At 42.9% G+C, this 14311-nt stretch overlaps 1 long non-coding RNA gene across 2 annotated transcripts in view; it reads left to right on the top strand.

Moving 5' to 3' along the window:
* LOC119854253 overlaps positions 1-12265 on the top strand; it is a 66643-nt gene extending 54378 nt beyond the window's left edge. For both annotated transcript variants that reach the window (XR_005292390.1, XR_005292389.1), the window contains exons 2-3: positions 139-540; positions 4860-12265. This is a non-coding gene — a long non-coding RNA (uncharacterized LOC119854253). The remainder of the gene's footprint in view (positions 1-138; positions 541-4859) is intronic.
* Positions 12266-14311: the final 2046 nt, after the last annotated feature.

Raw genomic sequence — 14311 nt, forward strand, 5'->3', positions numbered from 1 at the left:
TAATTAAGACTCTTCAAACTTCCATCTAGTTAAAACTCATTGAAATCTCATGCACTGGCTACATTTGAAGAATATTCTTTAGAATTTATGCCTGTTTTGTACCATTAATCTTCATAACGGAAATTTCTTTTTCTGTAGAGGCTGACAATTGATATTCTGCTCTAGCCTATGGATAATTCCACAGAGAACTCTTTCAAAATGGCTGCCATCACCTATTGCTTTTAAGGTCACTGGTGCACTCATCTTTCAAAATGGCCACCACCTCTCACTACTCCCAGTGAGAATGAAGCCAAGCTGGCCTCAAGAAAAGTAATGATTCATGACATCACACGTTCTGAGAACTGTCAGCTCCCACTGAAGTCCCATTCATGGGCTCACTGCCTCTTCTGCTGGTTTTCCAATCTCTGCTCTGGAGCACACCATGTCCCCTATTTGACTCTTCTGATGTACCTCAGGAACAGCCAGTCAGCACAGAACTTCAGTACACAGGAAATAAAAGATCTCCATGCCCCTCAAGATTGGCCTGTTAATGACTGAAAGGTATTCTGCAGTCTTGTATGGAAATTCAAAACACTACTATTATTAAATAACAAGGGCTAAATTATGATGGCTAAATTATAAATAAAAATTGCTCAGCCCCACAAGCCTCCCCAACTCTTGTGCAGCTGCACAGGAGCCTAACATGCTAGCTGTCCCTGTCCTCCCTGCGCTCTGAGGAGTACAGCAAGTGCTTGTGTCTGCTCCCCGCCCCAGGGGAGCAAGTCTGCAGCAAAGGTATGGGGAGCGATGTGAAGAGGACAGAGTCCTATCCTTTCCCCCATCCACACCAGCCAGCAGAGTGGAACCAATGCATATGAGGGAGAAATCTGCTTTATCCTAATAAGATGACTGGACTAGACTCTATCATTTTAAGGTACTGCCCTGTGAAAGGGGGGCAGTGTGGATGGACATTTATCTTGGTTATTAGAGAGACTGAGCCTTGGGCAAATATAAATTCTCCCAGGGTGTCTTCTTAAATTCAGGGTATATGCAGGCCACTCCTTTGCATACATCCCACCCCTATTTGCATGCATCATCCCTTTGGGAGAATGTGTCTGCCTCTGGCACAACCAAAATAGAAAAATCAATAATAATGCCACAGATCTGACAAATCAAGTTTTTGCCACCTTTGGCAAGATAGAGTTCTGGCAACAAGTCACTGCTAGCCATCTTGATGTAGAACTGGACAGTGCAATCGGAAGTCCAAGGCAGTGATAATACTGTTGTGAGATGTGTAAAATGTCATAACCACTGCCCTTCCTTTCTGATAGTTGTAAGAAACAGCAGATCTCCTTGACTGCTATTGTTTCACCCAAAACACAGATATATATCTGCCCAAAACAAAGATGCATGTGAGGCCACTCAGGAATTTGAACTATGTGGGAGAAGAGCTTAGCTAAGTATAGTTTTAGTAGTGTGGTATGAGTGTGAGAGAGAGCAGATGGAGAAACACCACAGAAAGAGAAACAGAGAAGAAACAGAAAGTCAGTCTGAAAAAGCGCTGAGTGTTTGGTTCTGAGAAACACCCAGAGAGAGTCTTTAGGCTGAATGCTGGCTGAAGGGGGCTTGGAGCAGTGAGCTTCTGTTTGATTCTTTCTGTACTCGGGGAAGCAGGACTTTGTGTACATTCTTGGTAAATAATCAGGATTGCATCAAAACTATCTGACTCCATCAGTTTCTTCTCCTATGGGAAACAACTCCCTGGGACCTGAACTTTGGTTAATGGCTCATGTAGTTAATGGGGGTAACAATACTATAGAATTTCAACACATTTTGTAAAAGTTTGTTTAATCAAACTTGGCTTGCAAGCCCTCTGTAACAAGAGTATTAGATACTATCTGGTTTAGTGTCAATCTCCCAGACTAATTTGTGCATGTTCTAATTCTAACAGAGAAAAAGCATTATTCTGTGACATAACAATCAGCAGAAAATGCTTACACTGTTTGGGTGAGTGGCAGAAGGTGCTGGGATTGCTACCTAAAGATAAATCTTCAGTATACTTAATATATTCAAAGGAGATATTTTAAAGCATTCATTGTCTCTTCAGAATAATTCAGTTGTCCGTTTCACAGGCTGCAAAAATTCTAGGTCACGTAAGAGAGAATTTCAGAACCTCTACCTTTGAACTTTGGAATATGAATCAGTCCTAGAAAATGGAAAGCACTAAGAGCTCAGAATCAGAGCTGAAGCTTGTACTCTCATATCTGATGTGGAAAGGATAATCTAATAAGAAATAAATCCATTAATGGTGGAGGGAGAAAGCCACAGATGGTAGAACTATATAAATGCTCAGTGAGGAGGACTGAAAATTTTTAATGAAAGCCCTTTTTATTTATTTAGGCCTTAAAGATATGTGATTATTGCTCTGGAGATGCTGAAATATTCTGGGAAGGATCTCTAAAGTAGGCTCAAAATTCCCTGAATTTTCACCAAAAATGTGGGTTATGTATTTTTTTTAAAAAAAGGTTAGCAGATATTGCTATCCGTTCACAGAAAACTGTACAATATAAAAAGTCTAGATTTCACACTTGGTTTTGTACATTTGCCATCCTTATAAGGTTTACAACTTTTTTGGGATAACTGTTTGTCTCATGTGAAAAATGTCAAGTTGAATAGGCCAGGACTTGAGCTGTATCTGCCAGTGCCACCAGCCCCTGTTTTGTTATGGTCACTCTAACCTACAATGGAGCTTTAAATCCTAGTCTCACAAGCGTGGCTTGGAACAGTTCAGACGCCAGTGTAGGAACTTTCTTACATGGGCTATGCAGACTTCAAGTCAGGCACATAGTTATTAGTGGAGCATTTCATTCTCATGCTTACCCTTTTCCTGGAGCAGATGGATGGCGAATGGGCAAGCGTTGCCTCTGCTCTTCCCCATCTCTCTCTGGCTAGAGTAGCTGAGTTACTGTTGTAGATGGGGTAGAAATTTACTGCTGGATAGGCCAGCTGGCAATTGCTATCCTTTTTAGACAAGGAGAAATTTAGGGAGGAATAGTGAGTTGAAGGAGATGTCTGGGTCACAGTGCCTCCTGGGGTGGTATAGTTTACACACCATCAAGACGGTACCCAAAACAAAACTCTAGTAAAAAACTTACTAAGTAGGTAGAAGGAAGGCACCTGAAGTACTAGTATTGTGACACTGGAAATAAGAACCATTGCTGCAAGATACTTCTTCCTACGGTGACACACAGTGCTGTGATTTTATCATGCATCTTTAAAGAAGAATCTAAAATATGTAAGATGCTGCAAATTTGGATCAAAATCCAGATGTTCCTAAACTTCAGTGGTGACTGGTTCTTTGGTTTTGCTCAGAGAGAGAGAGAGAGGGGCCAGGTGCAAAGTTGGAGTCAAGATCCACAGTGCCACAAAGTTCTTCAGGGGAGAATGTTAGCTGTTTTTGTATACAGAATATGGGATCAGCATTATCTTTAGAAATGGTTTGGCAATTTACGTGAGGAATGTTTAAGTGTTGCATTGATATATTGAAAGAATGAAAACTTTTAGGTAAAAGAATGTTTAGAGATGGAGGAAAGTCTAAGTTAAAAGAAGAAAAGGACTGCAAAGAAAACTTAGCTGCATCACAAGAAAGTACAGGATAGGACTAATATTTTGTTTACTTATGATAATCATAAAATAATCCAGGTAAAGGCACCTTAATCTCATAGTCCAGTGTTGCCTTTACTTTGCATATATATTCAATATATATGCCATGGTATCCCCACCACCTCCCACTACTGATAAGCCCGCTCACTTTCAAGAGTAGTTTAAAAGAGTAGCAAAGGAGCTCAAGATTACCCTGGAGAAGGTACCTGAAAGACACCATGAGCTTACCGACATCTTGCAAGCTACAACCTCCTCCAAAATATCCTACCAATTAATGGGGCCATTATGGAACCTGCTGAAACTATCTGGCAGACCCCAGCCACAATAACCCCCACTAGCAAGAGATTGGACCGCAAATATATTTGTCCCGTCTAAGGGTTTTGAGTTTCTATTTACACACCCCCAGAGGTGAAAGTAAGCTGGTACGCCCCAGTACAGTGTACCGGCAAGAGCCAGTGCGCCGTACCGGGGTGGATTGGCTTCCCCAGGTGCAATTTAAAGGGCCTGCGGCTCCCAGCAGCAGCTGGAGCCCCTGGCCCTTTAAATTGCTGCCAGAGCCCTGGAGTAGTGGCGGCGGGCCTGGGGCGGTAGCAGCGACCGAGCCCTGGGCCCTTTAAATCGTCCCCGGAGCCTCGCCGCCACTTCCCCAGGGCTCCGGCAGTCTCTGGGGATGATTTAAAGGGCCCGGGATGGTAGTGGCGGCTGGAGCCCCGTCCCCGGAGCCTGCCAGCAGTGGAGCTTCGGGGATGATTTAAAGGGCCCAGGGCTCCGCCCGCCGCTACCACCCAGGGTCCTTTAAGCTGCTGCCAGAGGCCCTGGCTGCCTTTGTTCCCCGGGGCGGGGGAAGGAGGCACTTGCAGGTACAGGGTGGGCCTGGGCTGGCTCTGACCTCCCCCAGCCCCGCCTCTTCCGCCCAAGGCCCTGCTCCTTCCAGGGGCCAGAGCCAGCTCCAGCCCATCCCCGTACCCATAAGTCCCTAGACTTACTTTCACCCCTACACACCCCTCACCTAATTTGCTAGTGGTCGATGAGGCCAAACAGAAAACAAATACCAACACTTCCAATCCACCCTATCTAACAAAGATAACGAGACTGGACTCTTTCAGGCGCAAAGTGTATTCCTCTTCCACTTTGCAATTTAGAGTAGTGAACTATGTGGCGCTCTTAGCAAAATATGACCACAAAAATTATGCTAAAGTAATGCAATTTATTGATAGGTCGGAAGATAAATGACAATAATTTAAAGAAGTGGTGTCCAAGGGCCAATTGATCTCCTGGACAGCTCTTCAAGCCGCCCTCGATGTGGTGGATGCAGCGGCCAGACCCACAGCCACGGCCATCGTCATGCGGCAAGCCTCATGGTTTGCTTCTTCCTCCTTTCCCAAGGAGATACAGAACACTGTTGAAGATCTCCCCTTCGTGGGGACAAGCTCTTCGTCTCTACAACCAATGAGGTCCTTCACTCCATGAAGGACTCGCGTCCCACACTCTGATCCTTAGGCATCCAAACACCTGTCACAAAGAGCAGACAATATACATATCAGCCATACCAATGACCGTGTTACCATCCCTTTGTGCAACATCCACCTTTAAGGCAATGTGATATGCAACAACAACAATGACATAGACCCAGGAACCAATGACGTCACCCTCCGCAAACAACGGCGACCCACCCTCCTAATCCAAATAAACAAATTTGAAGTCTTGGTTGAGGGTATAGAAAACCTCACACCGTCTCCAGCACCAACTCCAACCACCCATTTCTTTGGACACCGTTTGCATCCGTTCCTTGCCAGCTGGGAAACCATCACTATGGACAGATGGGTTCTGGAAATAATCAGATCAGGTTATGCCATCCTTTTCCTCTCCTTGTCACCCTCCCACCCCATCCCTCTTCAGGGACCCCTCGCACGAACAATTGCTCCGTCAGGAGTTGCAACACCTCATGCATCTCAGAGCAATAGAGAAGGTACCCCCTCAACACAGAGGGAAAGGGTTTTACTCCCACTATTTCTTGATGGAAAAGAAAAATGGTGGATGGTGCCCTATCCTCGATCTTTGATGTTTGAACAAGTTTGTCAAGAAACAGACATTCCGGATGGTTACTCTCCCACTGACAATTCCAACGCTGGAGCAAGGAGATTTGGTTTTCAACCCTCAGCTTCCAAGACGCATATTTCAATGTTTCTATCCACCCTGCCCTTCGATGTTTCCTCAGATTTGCCATGGGAGTGCAACACGACCAATACAGAGTCCTCCCATTTGGCCTCTCCACAGCACCACATGTCTTCTCAAAGGTGCTAGCAGTTGTAATAGCACATCTCAGAAAAAAAGGGATAGTCATTTTTCTTTATCTGGACAATTGTCTCCTCAAGTCCCCCACTCAATTAGAAGTGAACCATGCACCTTTTACAACCCTTCACTGCTTCTGCACCTTGGGTCTGCAAATAAACAAAAGAAAATCTACCTTACAACCTACCCAATAAATTGACTTCATCAGCACCCATCTCGATTACACCACCGGTCTTGCATCTCTTCCCCAGGACAGATTCCACACAATGGGCACTCTTATTACCCAGATACATTCTAGTCCACAGACTTCAGTCCGAGACTCCCTGCAGCTCTTAGGACATCTGGCCGCTTGCACATTTGTGGTTGCAAATGCTCACATGTACATGCGATGCCTCCAGGGTTGGCTAGTCAGTATACAAGCCAAACACGCACAGACCTCTCCCATCAACCTCTGTATTGGGATTCCCTTCCAACAAGATCCCCTTCAATTACCATCACTACAGATGCATCTCTCACAGGATGGGGTGCACACATGGGCCACCTCACCACTCAGGGCCTCTGGTCTACTTCGGAAACCAAGCTTCACATAAATTTGCTAGAGCTCAGGGCCGTATGCAATGCCTGCCTCCATTTCCTTCCCATCATCCAAAACCACCGAATTTGAATCATGACCGACCACATCATGTGCATGTTTTATGTCAGCAGACTGGGGGAGCCCGGTCCCACTCCCTCCGCACAGAGGCGGTAAAACTTTGGAACTGGTGCCTTCAACACAATATCTATCTCTCCACATCATAACTGCCAGATTCTCAGAACACCACTGCAGATGAGCTCAGCCAGTCGTTTCTGAATGTTGGCCATTCTTTCCAACATTTTCCAGATCTGGGGTTATCCCCAACTGGATCAATTTGCCACAGCAACAAACAAAAAAGTGTCATTATTTGGCTGGAGTCTGTTTTCCTCTACACTCTGTTAAAGTTGAACTGTAAAGAATTTTTAAAGAATTGGATCTGAGCCTTTCTATGCTTATTTATTTTGTATTATGGTGGCACCTTGAAGTTCCAACTTAGATATGGGTCCCATAGTACACCTACATAGTAAAATACTCTCTGCTCTGTGGAGCTGACAATCTAAGTAAATGGTACAGACATATGGTAGTTGGGGAAACAGACGCACAGAGAGGTGTGACCCTGGGCAAGTCCCTTCACAGTAGGCCAGCGGCAGAGCCAGGAATAGAAGCTAGAATTCCTGATTCCTAGTGCAGTGCTCTATCCACTAGAGTTCTCTGCCTCTCTGATTTCTAAAGAAAGGTAACAAAAGCTGTTTTAAAAAAAAAATTACTGCTTAGTTCTACCTTTTAGAAATATCAGGAATGTGAAGTCTGGTCTTCCCTGGTTTTGTGGGAGGGCTCTTCTGAGGATCAAGGAATATTTATTGTGAGCTCTAATACCTTATTTGAAGGGATGAAGGTGTTGAATCTTTAACAAAGTCTTTCTTATCCCAGATATTAATTAGTTATTGAAGTTCTACTGATGTTAACAAAAACTAGCATGAAGAGCTTGAAACAGTTTGAGTAACACCCCTTTCTTTCTCAATTGCTCAATTTTCACGCTCTTGTCTTCTGTGACATCAGGCTAGGCAGAGAAAATATTTAAGTCACAAATGGGTTGAGACTCATCATACTCTGCTAAACTCTTAGCAGATGACAATGAAGCATGAACAGTGTGATTTTCCCCCCCCCCCATTGTTTTTAACTTCTATATTTTCTCCACCTCAGTGAAGAGACTAGTTCTCAAGGGGAAATGTCACTGACAAGTGTCAGATGTCTAACTTAATCCATTTTTGCTGTAGCTGTGTTCAAAACATTTGGTGAGAATTTTTTCATAAGAGGAAAACTATTATTTTTTATTTTCACACTCACTGAAACCAAACAGAAGAGATTTTGCTCAAACTTAAAATCACCTTCAAAGTTCATAAATGGAAAATTTCAGCACAAAGGTGTATGTTGTGGAAAGACTTGAATGAATTAAAACAAGAAGTCATAATGGAAACTCTTCTGCAACTTCATAGTGTTCACTGCAGGCTATGGCTATAATGCATTGTATTTATTTAGAGCTTTGTAGTTTTCCCCTATTAGGGAAAATATCAGGAAGACAGAACTTGCAATGGTAACTCTGAATGTCAAACTGTTTTGAAGTGGCTGGCTGATGGAGGGTGAACAAAGGTTAATGTATATAGGAGAACTCCTTGATTTGCACCTTTCCATTTTCTAAAAGCTATTGCCAAAAATGATATATTGCCCTATAGGCTGTGTTCTTTTGTAGCCATAGTGACTGTTTACAGTTGTTTTTTTGTGTTGGGTTAGTGGATGAAGGACAGGTAGAATAAGGGATGGACTTAGCTACTTTTGCATTTTGTGGAAACGTAGGGCTCGTCTTCAGTACTGGGGAGATTGATGCTGCTGCAATTCATGCAGCAGGTGTCGATTTAGTGGGTCTAGTGAAGACCTGCTAAATCGATGGCAGAGCACTCTCCGGTCGACTCTAGTACTCTAGCTCACCGAGAAGAGTAAGGTAAGTCAACCGGAGAGTGTCTTCTGTCAACGCAGCACAGTGAAGACACAGCAGTAAGTCTACCTAAGCTACGTTGACTCCAGCTACATTATTCACGTAGGTGGAGTAGCGTAACTTAGGTCGACTTACTCCGGTAGTGAAGATAAGCCCTTAGTGAAAACATGGTGCATTTTATACTAGGGTTGACAAAAGGAATATTCTATGTAATATAGATATATAAGAAAGGAATGTGCTTTCTGCTGGCTTCATAAACAGATGTTAGCTCACTTGTTCTCAGCCAGAAACTATGATATTAGTGATGAGATTTCCTGGGGGAAAAAAACTTCCTTAGCATTTGAGAAAAACAGCACACAGCTCAGAGTGTCCTCAGAATCAGTTGGATGAGGATCGATTTGGCCTGCCACAAAGGAAAAGTAGATTCTTCACTGGCAACACCTGAAAGGAAATGTGAGTGTTGACTACAGCATTTACTACTGAAGCAAATAGCAGTGGAGAACCTAGAGACAGGTTTTATAATATGAGGAGAAAGCTGGATGAGACTAGGAGGTATAGACTGCAGAACACCTGGATATGAAAGGTGATTTTTAGACGTGGTAGACAGTCTTCTTACTTAATCTATCTCTGTGTTGAAAGAAATTTTAGCGAGAAGACAGTCTGCAAAATAAAATATTTCTTCGGAACTGGATAGATAAAGCACAAAGCCAGGTCAATATTCCACAGCTAGTGAAGTGGAGGAAATCAATATCACATATATTCAAGAGTACGTTACACTCTGCTATTCTGACTCCATTAAGCAGACCACTAATGAAGGACTACAGTACAATCAGTATCAGGAACAGGATTTTAATTCTGCCTCTTCAACACTGATTTAATAATCCTTTGATGACAAAGAGATGATGTGGCATGAGAACAGGATGGACTTTCACCTATGCAGCCCAGTCTACCTGAGATCCTAAAGCCATTGGGCCAGAAGCTCAGCTGGTGTGAACTGAAGTCAGTAGAGCTATGCTGATTCACAAATGAGCATCTGGCTTAATGGGTTTAGTGCTTTTTAGATCAATCCTAGAAATCTGCTCAAATGGGGATGGATCATCCATTGTAAAACACTGGTAGAAAATGCGGAGAATCTTGCCTTACAGTTGCTTTCCTTGTGCTTGGGAACATGGGACAATCTGGCATCAAGTTTTGCTGTTTTCTGCAGACTTACTTTTCGAAAAGTGATGTGTAACTGCTCCGTCAAAGGAAAAGTGTTAATACAAAGAAGACTAAATCTCTCTCTGTGTGCCTCAAATATAACTTAAAAGGAATATTTAACGATCATTAAAAAAGTCATTAAAAAAGCTGCTGGCTTGACAGCCAGATTATCTACACAAGAAACCTAATTCTCTACTGCCCTGCACCGTGTGCACATATTTACAGCTGTACTAAATGATTGTAAATGCTTCACAGGGGTTCTCAAACTTCATTGCACCATGCCCCCCTTCTGATAACAAAAATTACTACATGACCCTGAGGGAGGGCTGAAGCCTGAGCCTGCCAGAGCCCCGTCACCCTGGGAGGAGGATGGGGAGGAGGGATGGGCAGCAAAGCTGAAGCCTAAAGGCTTCAACTCTGGGCTTGGGGCCTGTAACCTGAGCCCTGTCACCCAGGCCTGAAACCCTCAGACTTCGGCTTTGGCCCCTGGCCATGGGGCTTGGGCTTCTGCCCTGGAATCCAGCAAGTCTAATGCCTGCTGTGGTGCCCCCATTAAAACGGGGTCATGACCCACTTTGGGGTTCCGACCTGCAGTTTGAGAACTGCTGTGCTACTAAATCAGAATGGTGGCATTTTTACACTCAGTTTCCATTAGCATTGCACAGATGTAAATGTCTAGGTACAAAATGGTGGAGAATCCTAGGCCAGAGAGATGGAAGTTTGAGTGTGTGTGTGCGTGTCGGGGGGGACACTTCCAAGGTAAGCTTTGTTGTTGTTTTCTTAAAAAGAGAATATACAACAGCTGTGAAAATCTCTTGTGTTTTATGCTATAACTCATTCCCCTTTGCCCCATCACGAGAACTGGCGCCTAGCTATAACTGAGAATCTGGCTCCTGTTGTCCAGGTTAGTTAGATACATGCTGCCACTGTCACACTGACCAGCAGCAGCAACTCTGGCATGATTCATGACTTTCTCACACACCTTAGCTGAATATCAAGATGTTTGAAAAAGCGATCTGAAAAATTCCACTTGCCTGTCCAGAAAAAAAATTATTTGCCCCAGGAGACCAGGCAAATGGAAAACTGTAAGACTCATTGAAAAAAAGCTGCAAATGTTTATTGCAGGCAGTAGTGTTCCTTACCCTGAGTAGTCCTATTGAAGTGAAAGGGATTTCTTATGGTAATAAGCTCAACAATTAGCTGTGTTTGCAGACTAGGGACATATAAGATTTCCTGCCATATGAAGGGCAGAGCTATTTGGCAAGCCTGCACACTTCCTTAAATAAAAACACTATTGAATAATGTTGCAGCCATGTGTTTGTTGTAATCCATCAGATAAGTTAAATAAATCTGGAAGGGCATATGATAAAATGAATAAGAGAAATAATGTTTAAACAAATGAGTCCTGTGGTATCAATTGAATAAAGAAGCAACAAAAGTGATTAATAGTTTGTTATAATGAAGTCACTGGCATTTAATAAGCTATTGACTTTTTCACCATCTTACTGAAAATGTTTTATAATGTAGAAAAATACACACATAATGCAATATTGATTAAGGATGAATTTATAAATTTGGATTCTAGATTCTGTGTCTAGGGGCCAGAAAGCTGTTTCTTCAGGAGTATTGATTGTTCTGTAGCCATCCAAAGAGATATTCAAGGTGTAGTTTTTGTTAGAAAAATGGTTTATTTAGAATGACCCTATAAGTCAAAGGGCCAAATCCTAATTGCTTTTCACATGGGATTTGGCCTATTGACTTCACTAGGACTACTCAAATGAGCAAGGCAAGAAGGATTCAATCCAAAAGAAAAATAACTAGATGGGACTGTAAGTGAGAGGAGTCTACAGCTGGGCTGATTCAGCAGCTAGCTTTTTGTGTGTGTGTCCCTTCTGCTCTGCCAGAGCAGGGCAAAGAATCTGGCCCATTGTTCTGATTCATAACATCCTGCTACAATAAAAGATCAGATTCAGTTCCAGTGACTGTATCATTTATTGCTGCATTCACTTGTTTGACTTTAGCTGAATACTATTGCCAAGTATTTGTTAAACACTAAAACAAGTCATTTGGTTCACTCCCAGTAATAATACATATTTGTTTTAGAGAAGTACTTGCAAGACTTTAATGGTTGTAAAGGGTTTTGAGATGCTCAGATGAAAGGCACTGAATAAATCCAAAGTATTAGGATATAAACAATAGTAAGTCTGAATGGACTCCTTCTCACCCTCAATTGTAAATAAAGTATTAGATGAGTGCAACATAATATATATTTTCAGTAGACTGCCTACCTAGCTACCTACCGTGTGTGCATACATGTATGCAGTAAATGAATATACACACACAAAACCATAGGTTCTGTAAACGTACACATCGGCAAACATTGATACATATATGAACATAATACAGATATTCTTAATAATAAAAACATCTATCATACCACATTCTAAACAACAATAATTAAAATAGAGATTTGTAAGGTCTAATGTTGGGGTGCCTGGACACGTTTTACATAAATGGAAATAGTGCATTGTGAATTAACAGAGTATTGTTGCTGTTTATCAGAACTCCTTATTCCCTAGAATAAAGCTTATGCTCAAATAAATTTGTTAGTCTCTAAGGTGCCACAAGTACTCCTTTTCTTTTTGCGAATACAGACTAAGACGGCTGCTACTCTGCAACCTGTCATTATTCCCTAGAGTAACATTATAAAAAGTCAAGTATCTTGCACTGTGCTTGGAAGCTAGGGTGTGGTGGGCTGCTGGAGGGAGCAAGTTCAAGCTGTTTCATTAGCAAAGATTAAAGTTGAATGCAAGTTCAATTGAACAAGTGGAACTTTATTAAAACCTGTGACCTGCTCGGTCCATGTAGGTGAGTTGCTTTCAGCCTAACTCCACCTGTTCCTTTTCCCCCTGGTGTTTCCTTAATAACGGCCCCTCCAGGAAACATGGGCCCACTGACTCCACTGATCATGATACATCCACTGATCATGAGATATCTTCCCTATTTTACAAACATTTTAATATAAACACTAAACAAATAATTAACACCCAAACTCCACACAGTGTCCTTTCAGCCAAAGGTTGCCAGCATATAGCCAAGTTGGAGTCTTGTCTTTATCACAGACTCAGCTGGTTATCTAGTCTTTGTGACAGTTTGGTTTTCTGAACAGGCAATCACATAGGGAGTGACTTATCTCTGTCTGTCTCCCTGTCTCTGAGTCTCTATTTCTCCCTCCCTGTGCAGTTCGCTTCCAGATGTTTCTCTGTTCTGCAATGGTCTCTGTAGGCTCTCTTTGTGTTGTCTCTACTGGCTCAAAGTGCCTCCGGTTCCTTCAGATCACTTGTCTCTCTTGTATAATCAACTCGTATTAGCTCAATGCCACTGCATACCTCACGACTCCTTTAGTACACTCCTTCTGGTGTCTCTTTAATGGCTGGATATTCACAGGAATACCTGTTTCCAGGGCTAGTAGGTCTTTGGCTGATCTGTCAGAATCTAATGCGTGCTTTCTCTGATTGTTGGCCATCTCCTTTTGGTGGCATCCCCATCCTTCTGGCTGCCACAGGTCTCCTTTCATTGGTAACAGGGTTCTGATCCTTTGCCCCATCAGAGTCTATGCTGAACTGTTTTGGCACCCCTGTGATGGGATATTCCCATGTGACAAAAATGCTAACAAGGGATCTGAACCAGAAGAACAGCCTTGTGCAACAGTCCCTTAGCTGTTGTCACAGTGGTTTTCACCTTACCATTACTCTGTGGGTATGCTAGGGAAAAGGGGTGGTGGTCAAAGTCCCATTTGCTTGCAAATTCGTTGAATTCTTCTGAGACAAGTAGGAGTCCATTGTCCATGAACACAGTGTCCAGAATTCCATATCTTACAAAGAGGGACCCCAGTTTGCCAATCACTGACTTGTGATCTTGTGTTCTGCTATTGTAGGCAGACATGGACAAAACTTGGACAGAAACTTCATTCCTATGAAGAGCTGTACTCCTTTCAGATTGTGGTGGGGCGTCTACCCCACACTGGCGGAAGAGGGGTTAAAGCAGCCCTGGGGAGGCTGCATAGGAGGCAGCTAATTAAACTGACCACCAGGAAGTTTAGACTTGAAATTAGATGAAGGTTTTTAACCATCAGAGGAGTGAAGTTTTGGAATAGCCTTCCAAGGGAAGCAGTGGGGGCAAAAGACCTATCTGGCTTTAAGATTAAACTCGATAAGTTTATGGAGGAGATAGTATGATGGGATAACATGATTTTGGTAATTAATTGATCTTTAAATATTCAGGGTAAATAGGCCTAATGGTCTGTGATGGGATGTTAGATGGGGTGGGATCTGAGTACCCAGGAAAGAATTTTCTGTAATATCTGCCTGGTGAATCTTGCCCAAATGCTCAGGGTTTAGCTAATCGCCATATTTGGGGCTGGGAAGGAATTTTCCTCCAGGGCAGATTGGAAGAGGCCCTGGAGGTTTTTTGCCTTCCTCTGTAGCATGGGGCACGGGTCACTTGCTAGAGGATTCTCTGCTCCTTGAAGTCTTTAAACCACGATTTGAGGACTTCAATAGCTCAGACTTAGGTGAGGTTTTTCGCAGGAGTGGGTGGGTGAGATTCTG

Source organism: Dermochelys coriacea, chromosome 4 (assembly GCF_009764565.3).
Source record: "Dermochelys coriacea isolate rDerCor1 chromosome 4, rDerCor1.pri.v4, whole genome shotgun sequence".
Classification (NCBI taxonomy): Eukaryota; Metazoa; Chordata; order Testudines; family Dermochelyidae; genus Dermochelys; species Dermochelys coriacea.